We start from the raw sequence: 17,331 nt of genomic DNA, 5'->3' as shown, positions 1-17,331 counted from the left end.
GACCCTTTTTTGTCCCCTCCTAATTGCCATTTCTTCATCTCTCCAAAGGTCATGATTATCTTCATGCCCTCTAATACTATATTTCTGCCAATTTTCAAACTTTATATTAATGAAATTGTACAATATGTATTTTTTATGTCTGACTTCTTTTGCTCAACATTTGTCCATGGGAGTTGCCCACATTTATATATGTAGTTGTAGTTCCTTTATTTTTATTGCTGCAAGACTTGATTACTCACAAGCAGTCTTTCCTTTAATTTTTAAAAGAGATGGAAACGTACTTTACTTATAGCTCTTAGGGAGCCACATGTTTATCAATATGCATACGCTCTTGGCTTAGTCAGTTGTAGATCAGCCCAAATCTGTAGGCCTCACATATTCACAGAATTATCCCAGGCAACTCAAAAGCCTCAGCCCCACTCAATAGAAGCCTATCTAGGCAAGAAGATAATAAAATGGTCTGGCAGTAGGTGCCAGGCATAAGTACTAATATTTAAATTTTCTAAGAGACCTTCCAGAGAATGATGTAATTTAATGGAAGGGTTATAATAGTGAGGATTTCAGGTCCTATGTCAAGTTGGAAGTGTAAAGATTTGCAGACAAATGGACCTTTCAGTATCTCTCAAATTATGTCATATAGGTAGATGACTACTAGTTTTGAATTTATGAACAGTTGGTTTCAAATCTAAACAAGCAATGTCTTACTGGGAGTTAGAATACATTTCACTTTATGAGGCACATTGAATTGAAGCCTATATTGAAAAGTTCATTGTGCTGAAGTAAAGCCAGTGAATTGACATGAGAATAGAATTGTTTCATATTCAAGGCCTACCTTTCTCCTAACTAATTTCCCCTCCCCTTTCTCTCTGCCTCTCTTCTCACTTGCTCTCACATCTGCTGGAACTAGTTTTCAGAATTCATTGTTCAGGCCAACTCATTTTGGCATAACTGGCAGGTTGACTCATGTGACTGGTTAAATTAATCACAGGTTAGAAGTCTGTCATTATGGCACCACATTAAAGCTATCATAACTGAAATGTTGTCTTTCGAACAAATTTTCTTCCCCTTGTCCTCAGCTTAACATCTCATTTCCATTTTAAATGAGAGGTTCCTGAAACTGTCTTTTCTGTCTTGCTCCCTATTCTGGCTTAATTCAATATCTTCATTGCTGAGCTAATTGGAGTTACTTCCAATTGGGATATTACTTCTATTTTGGAAAAGATATAAAATGGTTGGAATATAATTAGAAATAATATAGTTTCTGCAGGATGTACATATTTTACAGTAAACGCAATTATCATAATCATCTTTTGGGCATATAAACTTCTCAGATCATGGTTGGGTCATAGATCTTTGGAGCTCAAAGGAGCTCAGCTATATTTTAGCTAAGAGACCAGCCTGTTCTAGAGCATAGTAATTTGGTCACATTGGAGAGCTTTTCAGCAGCTATTTAGCAGCTATATTCTTCTATAGGAATAAAACAAGATGAAAATATGATAGCTATATACTGTGAGATTCTTGAAACTAGAACCTATGTTTACTAATTGTTGAATGCCTGATATGTAAGTATGTGCTAAATATATGACTGATCCAAAAAAGTTTTCCTTATTTATCTCTCCTTAATTATCAGTCACCTATGCATAAGGTGTGATTTAAGAGATACTGAAATGTCCACTTGCTCCCCAATTTTTGCCATTCCAGTTTGACATTGTACCTAAAATCCTTATCATGATAGCCATTACATCAAGTCATTCTCTGGAAGGTCTCTGGAAACACACAAATATTAGTACTACTGATTGGTACCTACTGCCATTTATTGCCTTAGTAAGATTGCTCACTATTCTTGATGTTACTTTTACTTTATCCATACAAACCTTTCATATCTCCTTCCTCAGAATTTCCATAGCACATTGTATATTTAATCAGGTAGTGGTTGTCTCTCCTTCTGTTATGGCCCCCATCAACTCTGAAGCAAGACTTAGTTATTCTTCACATTTCTTCAGAGAATCTCTACTCCAGACAGATAAGGAATTTTATTCTGGATTTCACAGGATAGACCAAACAATTAAAAAGGAGATTCACAGGGAGATTTACAGACTTTGAGGCTTCTAATGTCTGATCAGAGAGGTAAAAATTGTGAGGCACATTTTCTCATAAAACATCCAATATTGTCAGACTATGATTTTTTTGAGATAATTTAAATGTTTTAAGATGTATAACTATCAAATCTTAAATGAAAATATTTTTTCTATTCTCTGCCCACATTCACATCAAGTTTGCCTCTATCATGTTTCTGAATACTCCAGAAGTTCCATTGTTTGAAAAAAAAAAAAAGTTAGTTAAAAAGTTTCACTTTCTCATCACAGAATGTTTGTAGGGAGGTCAAAATGTTTCAATGGGCATGAAAATGAGACAGTGATATTCAAAGAAGTTGGATTATAATTATAAGACTTTTATTAAGTATGTCTCTATCTCAAAGATTTTTATCTATTATTAACTTCTCAGAATGTTCTTGGGTTCTTAAAAATGATCATTTCTTGTTGTTTTTCATCTTTTTTACATTTATCTCCAAAAGTCTGTTATTCTGAAAAATGCCAACATTGACCTCATCTGCCTGTCTCAAAGGTATTCTTTCATTTGTCACACTGTGTTATAATTTAAGACAACCATGGAGTTTCCTTCTCAGTCATCTTTGATACTTTCATTATAAACAGGTTGTAAACACAGTGAGGATATTTCTGAGGATGAAGGGAAGAACTGTAATCTGTATAATAATGAAATAAATGTTGTTATCTCATAAAAAACCTCCAGCACATCTATTCTCATGAAGACTCATTAGGCATTTTGGGATTAATAGTTAAGATTTAGGGTTTGTAGGGAGGGAGGCATCACATGATGTCATGTGAAAGTGTTCTGATCCAGCCTTAGGGACATGTTTCACTATTTCTTCGAGATAATAACCTGTAAAAGAGAAGTCAGACTATACTTCAATGAGCTACGTAAAATGGCCGTAATCCCGGTGATGGATCACCTTTGGCCATCTTGATAGAAATGGCAAAGACCATATCAGCAGCAACAGATGAGAATGGCAGCTCTTGTGGAAGTTGTGCCTACTAGTTGTGCCCACACTGTGGTAGAGCAGAGAGCTGGTGGTGCTGGTGTTAAAGAAGCAGCAAGAAAGCTGTAACAGCCTCTCATGAGAAAACCACCAGAAGCTCTGACTTGTCAATGAAGAAGATTAGAGGCACCTAAGAACGCTGACATCTACTTGAGATGAAACACTCTGGGGTCTCCTTCAATGGCCCAGAATTTCCAGAATGTCCCAGTGTTACTGAGAAGGGATGAGACTTATCCAGCATTTTCTGTTAATAAGAAAGCCAACATTAATAATCCCGATGACAAGAGTAGCTAACATACTGTGCTTACTGTGTTGCTTCTTCACTCATGTCTACTACCACCTCCAACTCCCAAAGGTATCTATTGGCCACTGCCAACCTCTCAAGACTTGGAAGGCAATAGGATTGTGTGGGGAACAGAGACCTATGGATTAGGAGCAAGCTTGTAGATTAGGTCTTTCTTCCTCTGAATCTACTCTTTATGCTAAATTTTGAAAATTGCTAAGAAAATTATTTTTATTCAATTTTTTCTCTTTATCTTAAATTAGGAAGTAACTTTCATTTGGGAACGGCACATCTGGGTCGCAGTGGGGAGCAACTAGGATAACAGAGTAGTGCTGGGCAGTTAAGGCCTGTATGACACATGATTTATACATCAGTGGCTTTCAACAAAAACAACAGGGTTAGACGAGGTCCACAAAAGGAAGCTGACTAATTATGCTTCTGGGACTATAGGTAGAAATTTCAATGGTAGCTGACCATTTCTGCTTCTATTTCTATCTTGGGAAACATGGTTTTTTTGTTTGTTTGTTTTTTGTTTTTAAGTGAAAATTCCTCCCATAGGCTCCTGGGCAATTATCCACTGCTATCTGATAAAGTGTGACCCTTAGTATATTTGTCAAGAAAAGCAATTTTTGTATTTCAGAATTATGACACAGTATATGTACGTTGCCTCCTTGGTAGTTGATAGTCAAAAGAATGGTCAATAAAAACCCCTAACCTCTTATTCTTCAGTGTAATACGAACTAGAGTTGGTATTAGAGGAAACCCAAGTTATAGTCTGTGGAAAATTAGCTGAAGAAGATGGCTATGTTCTTGAAGGTGCCCAACACTCCATAGCTTTTGGTGTATCTTCAAATGAGACCGAACATTTGAAGGATATTCAAATGAGCAGATTCTATAACAGTGGGGCAAAGCAAAAATGAGGTAGCTAGTTGTAAAAACAATCATTTCAGTTTTTACAAAAAGCACCACATTTACAAGAACCAATTTAGACAGATACGTAAGACATGATAGATGGAGTAATATCTAAGATTTATCCTAAGAAATGTTGTTGCATGTCTTCCTCATTGACAACTTTTTTTTTTAAAATCTTAAGGCAAGTTTCCATAGTGCGAAAGATAAACCAAATTCAGTAAAACTACATAAAATAAGCATTCTTCTTCTTTTGATGCTTATTATCATTTTGATGATTTTTAGATGGTTATTATTCTCTTTGGTTGAAATTATTGCTTTAGAGTTAATATATCCAAGATTCAAGGTTTGGACCAGTATATGTTGTGTATTTGAATTTAAAAAGCAAATTTTAATGACTTTAAAATAGAGATATAAGTTCTAGTTAGTTGTAAATGGACAATTTAAAATGATTTATAAAGGTTACATTTTTTACTCAAGTGAAAGACAGCTCTAGTGCTATAGCTACTATTTTTAGGTTCTGAAATGCTCTTGAGGGAAATTTATTCTGAAGCTGTATGGACTATCAAAAAGACATTACAGCTCTCTAGAACATGGTAGAATTAACACAATTAGAAGTAGAAGAGTGAGCATGGCTTATTTTTGCAATCAGAAAAAAAGTGAGGGAAAAAAAAATTTTTTTTAAACCAAAAGCTTTACTATAGAAAATATCTGACTCTTTGTATGCTTCTTACTACTCTAATATCCATGGACATCACATATCTGCGTAATGTAACTTTATGTGAACAGAAAACATTCTCAAGGGTCTTTATGTGCTTTAGTAATCTCTAACTAATGATAGCAGACACTGTATGATGTCTCAATTGTGGTAGAAAGGGAGATAACTCTTCAGGTTCCCTTTAACATTGTGATTTATTTATGGTGATTTTAAGGCCAACAGGGGCCTCACTTATTTCCTTGTTGTCTGATGGCCAAGTCACTTAATGAAGGTTTCTCTCTAGCTTTTTTTTTTTTTTTTACCAAGTCTCTACCATCTATACCTGGACTGCTATAACTCCATCAAACCAGGCCTGGATATGAAGCCAGACTTACATTTCTAAGCTTTTTTTTTTTTTTTTTTTTTTTTTTTTTTAACGCCAGACTAATTTTTCTAAAATGAAGATCTGATCATGTCCTTTCCTCATTTAAAAATTATTCCCATTCAATGAAGGTGCAAGTTTGTATATGTCTTTTGAAAAGTGTTTGCCAATATTTATCAAAAATTAAAAAAACTACCTGTCTGTGACAGAATTTTTCTTTCTCAGCATCCATCCTCAGCAAGTAGTCCTAAGCAACATGCTTTATATACAGAGATATTTAATGCAGCATTGTTTAGAATAATGAAAAGTTGGAAACAAAATTAATGAACATATACATAGGGGTATAGTTAAGTAGCTGTGGAATATCCAATGAAATGTTTTTTTAGCATCCGAAAATAATGTCACTGTTTTATAGCATAGAAAGGGCTATGCAATAATGTCCAGTAAACATATTGCAAAACTCTATTAAAAATCCAAAAACATAAAATACAGAAAAAGAGTTAAAATCTTTCCTTTTCTACTTTCATCTCCATCATCCTACCCTGAGGTGAGGTAGGAAACTGGTCTCCATGAGAGAAAAATAAACCTCATGTTGCCTTTAACCACTGATAAAAGCTAGTTTTGGAAATGCTCTGCCTAAGAAAATGATTTGATGTAATAAGAAAGAAAGAGGTATTTTCAAGGCTTTGCTCTTTCTTCGTGGAATTAGAGTGTGGTCATTGGAGGCAGGTGACTCTAATGCTTGAAAAAAGCACAGAAATGGTCCAGTTAACCACTGGCAGACCTCTGGGAAGGTTTTGTAAGCAGGTGTATAAGAAACTGTTGTGGGGTGGTGAGGCTGATGTTGCTTTGCATACTAGGGTAAATGTTATCTTCAGTTTATATGGGGACCATGTTAACTCTTTTAGGAAAATGTTTCTCTAATTCCTTGGTATGAACTGAGACTACTCTACCTGAGGATTTGTGTGTGTGCGTGCATGTGCCTTTGATTCAATAGTTACCTGCTGAATCTATCAGGAAGAAAGAAGAGGCATATTTTTACTTCACAAGGATAGACAGACCCCTTTCCATCTTTCATGGGTTATTATTATAGACTGAAGAACTCAGACTTTGAGAAGTGTTCTCCTGTGGGTGTGTCCTATGGCCTGCCTGCGGGAGGAGGTCAGGGATCTGGGTCTACATGCAGATTCATTTGGTGACAATGGTTCTTTTTCTGGACCATTGGAGGAGTCATATCTGGCACATGGTTTGCATCTTTTCTTTTGTTTTGCAATTCCCTTCCACTAACTCCAGTCTTCCAGAAAGCTCCTATTCTCTTCCAGCCTGTGTGGTACTGTGAAGGGAGATTAAGGGGCTATTCAGCATAGGAGCTGTGGGGCATTTCTCACCTCAGCATTGGGAAGGACATGAGGCCTGAGTTCCAAGCACTGGCAGGCGGAGGAATGAGGCATGGCCAGTGCTGAGCAGGGAATGGGCAGTAGTCCTTCAAAGGGAGAGAGAACTGCTAACTGGCTGCCTCCAAAGTGCAGTGAGACCATTAGTTTCTTCTCCAAATAGATTAAATAGAGGTTCCACCCCAGGTTGTTCACTGAAACCACCTGGGAGCTTTAGAAAGCTACCGATACCTGGGTCCCACCTTCTAACAATTGAGTCAGGATCTCTGGGGATGCGGTCTGAGCATCGGTGTTTTGTGAGAGTTCCCCAGATAATTCCAATGTACAGCCTGCTTGAAACCACTGCCTTAGAGAAGCTAATCAGGAGAGGAAGAAGTTGACCTTGGGTAATATATAATATAAATCTCAACAAAAACATTGCAAAAAAATTTTGTATATTAAAAGTCTGGAAGGAAACACAGTCAGTTGTCACTATGGTGGTTATGTTCCATAAAGTCTGGGAACCACTGACTTAGTGGATACTGATTCATGGCTCCTAGGGGAACTGTGTACCATGTATACATATCTCACATAGATTATAATCTTTAATCCTAAAAACACGTCATCCTGCTAGATTTATTTTCTTTATTTAGCAAAAGAGAAATGCAAGGTTCAGAGGTGTTAAGTGATTTGCTTAAGACCATCCCAATGACAGGTGTCAGGGTTAAGTTTCAAACCCTGTCCAGCTGACCCCAGAGCTGGTCCTTCTTGCACTGTACTGCCCACTACCGACTCTATCCTCTGACCACCTGTGCATGAGAGCTGGAAACCAGTTCAGGTCTGCTAGGCCGCTTGAAGTTTTTACCACTGTTCACATGTCTACAGCTTTTGATTTTAAGTTACAAAGAAATTTTAGGGAGCAGTCGAATTTGCAAATATGGAACTCACTAATTATGAAGATCAACTATATGTAATAATGACAGTAATTGTATTTGGTTAGAATTAAGTGATTTTTCTTCCTCATTTCTCTATTCTTCTAAAACACCTTTAATGAGTATGTGTTACTTTTCTATGGAGAAAAATGTAAAAAATAAACTAGAAATCTTTTCCATGGCATCTCTCTGTCTACAGCCCTATTTTTTTCTCAAAGTGTGGCTTTGATATATTTACATCAGAATCCCTTTAAGTGGTAACTGAAAAGTTATATTTCTGTCTCATCCCTTCCAAAACTACTAAAAAGAATTTCTAAGTAAACCAAGAACCTGCAATTGACAGATTTCCCCAGATTATTCTTATGCATACTAATGTTTGAAAAACATTTGCTATTGCAGTCTCTAAAGAGCGAGAGTAAAATAAGGGAATTTCAGACAAAGTGGCTGAAAGAATTTACTACTCATAAATCATTACTGGAAAAGTACTGAAAGACATACTTCACCATAAGAAAGGAATTAAACCTAGAAGAAAGGACTGGGATGCAAGGAGCAATGGTGAGCAAAACAATTGGTAAGCATATGGTAAATCTGAATAATTGCCTGTAGCAAATAAAACACAAAACAAATAAAATGGGAAGGAAATTACAATGAAATGAAATTAAAATAAAAGACATCATCGCATGGAAAAAGAGAAGGTATGTTTGGAGTTAAACCATTTTGAAATCTTCGTAGAATTTGGGAGAAGAAAGGAGATACTGTTTAAAATTTTTTGGCAGGCCGTAAGCATGGCTTAAAGATAACTAATAAACTAATAAAAATAATGTATAATTTTGAAATCAGTAGGATAAAAAAGCATTACAAAGATAAGATAACCATAAAAGAAAGTAAAAAAGAAGAGCAAGCAAAGATAGGAGGAAAGAATATTTCAAGCAAAGAGAACATGTGGGCAAGGGAACAGAAATGAAAAGAGGCTCCATTGTCAGGTCTAAAATTTGATTTTATTCTACTTACATGCTAATAACTTAGCCTGTTATGGTTTCATGGATGTTGACAGAAGACAGTAGATGCCTGGATAAGATACAAAGGACTATATTACTCACAGCCTGGCAAGTAGCATAAGCATCAATCAGCATCTTTGTGTCAGTTCCCTTGTTTCCTAAGCCCCATGACAGTGATACACAGGGCCGAGATGAATGTTTGCACATGCAGTGTGTTGTATTATAGGAGAGGAACACTAAGCTTGGGAACCTGTTGCTTTATAGCAAGCAGTAAGCAAGTCTGCTGAGAGTAGGGGAGAGAGAGAAAGAAGGAGAGAGAGAGAGAGAGAGCGCGCGTGCGAAAGCAAGAGAAATTATATTTTCATTTCCAAAAGTTGCTTGCTGTAGAAATAACTCTAAGAAATAGTCCCCTAGGATCAGTCAGGGCCTCGAATTCTTGGAACACTCAGTAAGATATGTGGGAGCACAGGAGACCCGTAGCAGAGTATCTCCCAACACACGTAAGAGAGAATCTGTGAGTGCATTGGTTTGCTGGGCCATATGGTACATTGGGTTGGAGAGGAGGAGAAGGAGCGGGGTAGGAGTAGAGAGGAGTAATTTAAAGACCCATTGCTGTGTAAGGTTGTTGTATGGTTATTAGGGCTGCTATAACAAAAATACCATAGACTGGGTGGCTTAAACAACATTTATTTCTCACAGTTCTAGAGGCTGAGAAGTACAAGATCAAGTCCCAACAGGGTTTATATAGCATCTTAGTAGAGTAATAAAATTGTAGAGAAGTGAGAAGAAAAGGAAAAGGACTAAGCTTCCAGGGAGTGGCAAATTGTGAGAAGGTAAGTATATGGGGGAAACCAATTGAAGATAAAGGTTGTTTCAGCAAGGTTTGTTATGTAGGCTTCTCTGGTGCCATCTCTGGGCTGACGAGGGTCTAGAATTGTCTCCAATGATCAAGAATTGTCCTTCCTGGTAGAGAGGTGGAAGGCAGAGAATTTTTCTTGTGTCTATTTCTTCTCAATTGCTTTCAGCTCAAAATAATCCTGATATCAGAGAGGCATAGTCTGAACCAGGGGTCCCCAACCCCCAGGCCACAGACTGGTACTGGTCCGGTGTGTGGCTTGTTAGGAACCAGGCTGCACAGCAGGAGGTGAGTGGTGGGCTGGGGAGTGAGGCTTCATCTGTATTTGCAGCTGCTCCCCAGCGTTAGCACCATTGCCTCAGCTCCACCTCAGGTCATCAGGCATCAGATTCTCATGGGAGCACCGGTCCCTGGTGCCAAAAATGTTGGAGACCACTGCTCTAAACTCCTTCAACCACTACATTCATTTATTATATACATTTAAAAACATACATGAAAATTGATTTAAGAAGGATGAGATAAACTATATATATTCAATATCAGTCTTAATATTTTCTTCCTATATTGTATTAGATTATTTTATGTACCCTTGGTGCATATAACTCAGTTGAGAGACCATTGGAGTTTAGCATATATATCTTTGGAAACGTATTCATGACATCATAATTTATTTTCTATGATCTACTTACCAGCAATTAGGTTTTCTTACCAAAAATGCTGCGGTGAACATCCTTGGACAGATATCCTTGTCAAATTGTTTGACTATGTCTGCAGAGTAAATTTTTTTGTAGTAGTAATGTTGAGTCAAATGATATGTGATTTTACATTTTGGTAAATACTCTCAAATTGCCATACAAAAAAGCTGCACCAATTAACGTTCTAAATGTTAGTCTATAAAAGTCCCTTTTCCCACCCTTTCTGCAAAACTAGGTATCAATCTATTAAATGTTGTCCAATCTAGTAGGAGAGAAGTCATATAGTGTGGTATCAAATAACATTTCTTTAATTATGATTAAGTTTAAACATTTTAAATTAGATTTAAGCCTTTGATTTGCCTGTTTATATCTCATGCTAACTTTTCCTGTTTTGAGGGTAAATATCTCTAAGACCTCTATGTAAATTAAGAAAATTAGCCCTTTGTCACATATGCTATAAATACTTTCCTGGGATGCTCTTTTTCGTTGAATTGTTTGTGGCTGTGCGGAAATGATTAACTTTTTAAAAAATGTAGTCAAATCAGTAGATTTTTCTAATGATACTAATGCTTGGAGCTTCATGAGGAAGATAAATCCTCAGCATTCACGTCCTCCTTGAATGACAGATTAGGAGTCAGAATGGGGAGGGGAGATCTTAGGATTTGTGATGTGAGGGTTTGGGATAGAGAAATTCTAGCAAAAGGGAGGAAAGTTAGGAAACTCTTAGGATAACTGAGGGTTGGATCACATGGAAAATATGAGTAAGGGCTCTGGAATCAGCCTTGTTGGGTTCAAATCTCAGGAATAATATTTACAAAATGTTTTTGGGGGGTGAGCAGGTAATAGGCCTTTCTTTGCCTCAGTTTCTTCATGTAGAAATTATTAGTATTTTATCTCAGACTTAAGAGAGATAAGGTAGTGGTACAGTGCCTGGCAGACAGTGAATGCTTCTTAGAAAAGAAATAAAGAGAACTTGGGCTAGGTTGTAGGAGGAACAAAAGGAATAGACATATTGAGAGACTTATAGAATGAAAGCAAGAAAGACCCAGAGGAATGAATGGCCTGCTTTCTGTGAGTAAAATCATGACCCTGTTAATGAAAACAAGAATCAAACAGTGATGCTGTAGCATGGAGGTTCAGCAAAGAGACCCTAGAATCAGACAACTTGTTCCATATTCCAGCTCTACCCCTTAGCTAGCTTTGTAACGTTGGGCAAATCACCTAATGTCTCTCTGCCTTGGTTTCTTCAACTGAATAATAATTATATCTATCTTATAAATGAAGAAATGAAAAGTGAGCTAATATATGTGATGCACATGGAACAGAATCTGGCACAGATATATACTTAAAAATATTAGCTATTATTATGAATCTTTTTTGCACTGTACCAGGTGCTTTTTTACTATCATCTCATTTGCGTTTTCTACAATCCTTTCTCTTTCAATATGCATCCATCAACTGCCAAGATGCTCTTCCTGATTTCACCAATTCTAAATTGGGGGGCTGATTTAAGTCTGCCCTTCCATATTCTGGATCGTTCTTATTCCCTGTTAAACTAATATATTCTATGTTATTAATAGGCATTGATAACTTCATGTTATCCCTCTCAGATGACATTTGCATTTTAACAAGAATTTTCAAGGCCTTGACTCAAAGGAGTGAGTAATGTGGTTATTTTAGGTATCCTGGCAGAGAGAAACAGTCCTTGAGCTGGGAGAGCTTTCCTAAACTCTAAATTTATATCAAGCCAGCAGCTGCCTACACTGCTCACTCAGAATATGGTGTGGGGGTTATATTGGTGATCAGGGAGTGATTTAAATCAATTAACCAATATTTTCGTCACTTGTTATATGCCAGAAACTGTATTAGGTAGTGTGGGGAAGAATATAAAGATGAATAATCCTTGTTTCAAGAAATCTATAATCTAGTTGAATAGATCAAGACGTAGAAAAATAAAAGAATTATTCTCACTGCCAAAGTCAGAACAGATCTGAGAATATTGCCTACTGGTCAATATACGGCCATGTCAAATCAGGAGGAAGATTACCTAGAAAGCTGCTCATCAGATCATTTACCACAGAGCCAAAGCATGAGCAATTGCTTAGAAATGGAGCTGGCTCTGCAGTCAGAACCACTGAAGGAGAAGATACTGCACTGAGTTATGCATCAGATGGAGTCTGGACGAAGCATTAACAGAGACTGAGAGCCTGGGGCGAGGACCAGAGTGCAGGGCAAGTGAAGGTGGGGGATCCATTAACCTAGTGGAGGAATTCTTTCACATGAATTATGGCATGCCTTGCTGGGGTGGGGATGGGTCTTAAAGGAATCAAACTGGGAAGAAACAATAATGTGATCTGTTTCTTCATTTGCAGAACGAGAAAGGTTAAAATATATGAGCAATAAAATTTCTCAGCTCTGGTGGACTATAAATCAATCATTCTAAGACCAGACAAAGGCAATAATAAGTGATATTCAAATGAGACATTATGACCCATGTTTCCAATCAGAGTTCTTTCATTCCTTTTCTGTGAAATCATTCAATTTTCTTACACTATCACTTGAATATATTAAGAAAAGATAGATTCCTTAGTTTTTCAAAACCAAGGTGGTCTTATTTACAAATTCCTCTAAGGTAGGAGAAAAAAGAAAAAACAAATTTAGCCCAATAATGATTCAAATAGTCTTTTTGATCTTTGGTCTTTTAGTTTTTATTCCTGGCCAATCAGTTTTGAGAGCACAGATCCCTGAAATTTGGTGCATGGGGTCCTTTTTACCCATCCTGGCTCCCACGGCTTGTATTCAAGTTGCTCTTAGAAAACATGCATAGCTTCCTGCCATGGGGCTCTGGGTTTGGGGCTGGGTAGCTGCTACTGTGTCAGGAGATGAAACTGACTGAAATTAATAAATTACTGTCTAAGCATCTCCTGGAAGTTGCGAACCTTTAGTAGACTCCAGAGTTCCAAAATATTACATCAGACAGATTTTGCCATTGCAATAGTTGTCTAGGTGAGGAAACTGACTCCTGATGTTTTCTACTCTGCTACATTCCCAGAATCCTCTATCCTCTAAGAATTACTAAAATTTGGAATTTATAAAAGGAAATGATTGGAATGTCCATAATGCTTGGAAGAACTGATTATTATGAGTGCACCATTAGTATTTACTTGAGTTGATAATGGCTTTCTATTGTTATACTTATTTATTTAATAAATATTTATTAATATACATAAAAAATACCATTAGGTTTTCCTTTCGAAATTAAGAATGAATGGAGTAAATGGGCTGCCATTAAAGAAAGTTTGAGATGTACCAATATAGCCCGTAAATCAATGGCTGAAAAATTGGTTTGGAAAAGCTTTATGTGATTAGGGTAGAAAGATAGTATAGAGATTTAAGCTGCTATATGATCCACTCACTGCTTGGGAGAAGAATGAGCTGGCTGGGGCCGTGGTCCATAGGGCTGAGAGATGGAGTGGGGACTCCCAACTTAAATCTGTGGTGAATCCCAAGTCAGAGATGTAAATAAAGTTGAAAATAGCTGTGCAGAAGTTCTGAGATTCAAGGCAGGTGGGGATGGGGTGGGGTGCGGGGTAGGGGGTCATAAGGTAAGCTTTGGAGGCAGCTAGGGTAGCCAGTGTTTGAAACCAGAGTCATGACTTCTGTGATCGCACATCCTCTGGGTAGCAGTCAGAAGATACGATCAAGCTGGGTGCTGTGAGTATATTAAGAGTAGAGCCAGATAGTATCACTCACTTAGATAGCCTCCTTCAAAATTGAGCTATCACATTCTCTTGCTCTGTCTCCATGACTTTGCTCAATTGTACTAAGAAAGTCAAGTTATTGCAATCAGGCTAGCTATAGAAAGGGCAGGTAGATCTCCTGATGTATTCTTTACCAACCTTATCATCTGACAGTCAGCTTACTGCTGACTCCCTGTTTTCTGTAATCTTGAATGACTTTCGCTGGGTAATCAGAAATCCTGAAGTACTCCCATAGAGGAAGGAAGACCTTGGATATCAGTTGGTCAACTTTTGGGAGAAGCAAGACTCAAGAAGACCACTCCTTTGGTCCTGAGTGCCCATTTGTAACTATAGTTGACCTAGAAAGCCTGGGAGTTTGATAGCGTTCTCCTGGAAACACAGCTGCAGTCCCTGCACCCTTGATTTTGAATGTTATGCTGAGAGTGAGGCCACCTGTCCCTATATCTATATTTTTTTCTCAAAGAGCTGAGTGATTGCCTAGAACAGCTGTGGGTATTTGTGTTTTATTTTTACAAGCCCTAAGCAACTGAGTGAAAAGCAAAGCCAATTATGTCGTTGAGTCCTTTAATATGTATGAACAGAATAGCAGAAAACTGAGTTAGCCATGGCAAATACATGGTTTTCGTAGAGGAGGAAACACTGAATTTTACTGGGGAATCAGTGAACAAAAGAGGCAAAATGTTTGCTTTTTTTTGTGGAAAGACTATTTTTGTTTTGTTTATGTTCATTTAGATAACTATATTTACAAAAAATCTCTTTAAATTGTACAAACCCTGAATTTATTAATACATGATGGCAGAGGAAGTGGGATGGAGTACACACTACATACAAGTCTAGCAAAGATTTTTATGTGCAGTAATCCCTACAGATTTGTTTGCTCTTTGGGCTGTTTAAAGTGACTTTCCTTTTTTCTTTGAATTCTATGCCTTTTAAATATTGCTGTAAAGTTTAACATCCACTTTGAAAACTTACTTGTAGCATCGTAGCATTAAATCAAGAATTTAGATAGCAGGATCCAGATTTCTCGCATTCATATCAAATGCCAGCAGGCTTTAGGCTACTGGCTATCACCGGAGAATCTTCATGTTAGTGTACGTGAGAAGGCAGTCTTATTTAGTATGTGTAGCATCTTAGTTGGAACGACAAGTCTTTTGGATCCTTGGGTCCACCACTATATTTTTTAATGGTGGCGGTGATGGTGGGTGGTGACACTTTGGGACGTTAGGTGGAATTTCTAATCTTAATATGAACACTCATAGAATCCTTCTACCTAAAAAAAATTGTCACAAAATGTAGGGCATTTTGCTCTCTTTTACTTCTTTTCCTTCTTCTTTCAAGGTGAATACAGTTTGTCCCAGTTATGCTTTTTATTCTTTATTATGAAAATACTAATTAATTATTGTTTATAAAACTTTGGAAAATACAGAAAAACTAAAAATAAGAAAAATTCTATTCCAAAGGGCATAGAAAAACTAAAAATAAGAAAAATTCTATTCCAAAGGGCAAGTGTTCTTAGTATCTCTGTTAATCCTGGCCCAGGTAGGTGTGTGTGTGCGTGCGCGTGCGTGTGTGTATGTGTGTGTGTTTCATAATCGAGACTATATTGTATGTAAAATTTTATATTCCTAAAAAAGTCCAGTCATATTTTCTCCAATGTTATTAAAAATTCTGTAAGCAATTCTTCCTCTTTCTCTTACTTCTCCTTCTCTTCCTTTCCACTCTCTTCTTTAGAAAGTATTTGTTGTCTTAATTTTTTTCTTCTTCTATCATCAAAATTCCATTAAGGAAAAATTTACTTTTGAACAAGATAGAATAATAGGTACTGAATTTTCCCTGTAGCCTATGAGGAAATGGCAGCCAAAGAGTTAGTTTATTGGGGAAATGAAGAGGTGTTGGTCAAAGTGTACAAACTTCTGGTTATAAGATGAATAAGATCTGCATGGTGGCTATAATTAATACTGTATTATATACTTGAAAGTGGCTAAGAGAGTAGATCTTACATGTTCTTACCACCCAATACACAAAACTGTAATTACTTGAAGTAATGGAGATGTTAACTAAACTTATTATAATAATCATTTTTCAATATGTATCAAATCATTACTTGTACACCATAAACTTTTAGTGTTGTGTTAAATATATCTCAGTAAAGCTTGAATAAATAAATAATAAAGGGATAGATATAGGTAGGTAGGTAGGTAGATAGATAGATAGATAATAGGAAGGCTGGAGAACTCTTCCTAAGAGTAGAAAACCAATTACTAAATATAGAAGAACCAATGATATTAGAAAGTCTCCATCTGGCAAAAATAATTAACATTAATGGATGTCACAACTAGTGGGTGAAAGTGAGGCGAAGAATGAGATTTTACATAGTTAAATCGTCTCTCCACCAAATATTTATTGATTATGAAAGGGGAAAAACTTAGCTTTACACTTTTAGGGACCTAGAAAATACTGTCTTAACCATATGAAAGTAACATCACTGGTAACAGGACTTTTGTAGAGGTGAAATAGACCACCTACCCAAAGTTGGTTTAGGTCTTGAGACTGATGGTCTCTCTCACACACACAAAACCTGAGGATAGAAAGATGTTTATTACTCACATTTTGAGACTTCAGGGAAGAGTAGGGTAGACTCACAAGCATGTCCTGAGAGAGCAAGGGTGACTGGTTTGGGCTTTTATTTTATTTAAAGGGTGGGGCTACTGATGAGGATTCCCAGGCAGGGGCCTGGACTTGTGTGGTTTGAACTTCTCACCTAGACCGAAGGAAGGATCATCTGGGGGTGTTCTTATGAGCTGGCCCAGATGTGGGGAATAGAGAGGGATGACTTGAAAGTTATCAGCAATCTAACATCAAAAATGGAATCTCATTCTTTATTACATGGGCCAATTGATGCCACATCCCATCCAATAAGTGCAATGAGAAGAATATGTCTGTGATACTCTAGCCAAAAATACATAACCTGTGTCTAATCTTGAGAAGCATCGGACAAATTTACTGTGTAGAAAATAGTTAACACAGCAAGCCTTTCTTCAGAAAGCCCTGCTTGCAAGATTGGCCTTTGTTGACCTCTGAGAACTTGGATTTCAGGAGTGTTCCCACCACACTGATAAGACTGGCTTATTGAGCCTAAACTGTACAAAGAATGTGTGTGTGTGTTTTTTAAAGCCTACAGCATCTGGTCTTCCTAGGTGGTCTCCCATCCAAGTACTAACCAAGATCGACCCTACTTAGCTTCTGAGATCAGATAAGATCGGGCGTGTTCAGGGTGGTATGGTCATAGACCAAAGATGTGGTTTATACTGAAACTCTGTTTTCCTT

At 37.1% G+C, this 17,331-nt stretch overlaps 1 pseudogene; it reads right to left on the bottom strand.

The window, feature by feature from the left end:
• Positions 1–17,176: 17,176 nt before the first annotated feature.
• Positions 17,177–17,295, bottom strand: LOC111745354 (annotated as a pseudogene).
• Between the last annotated feature and the right edge of the window lie 36 nt (positions 17,296–17,331).

The sequence above is a fragment of the Pteropus vampyrus genome, unplaced genomic scaffold (genome assembly GCF_000151845.1).
Source record: "Pteropus vampyrus isolate Shadow unplaced genomic scaffold, Pvam_2.0 Scaffold152, whole genome shotgun sequence".
Lineage (NCBI taxonomy): Eukaryota > Metazoa > Chordata > Mammalia > Chiroptera > Pteropodidae > Pteropus > Pteropus vampyrus.
The sequence above is the reverse complement of the archived record's forward strand: the minus strand, read 5'-3'. Positions and strand labels throughout refer to the sequence as shown.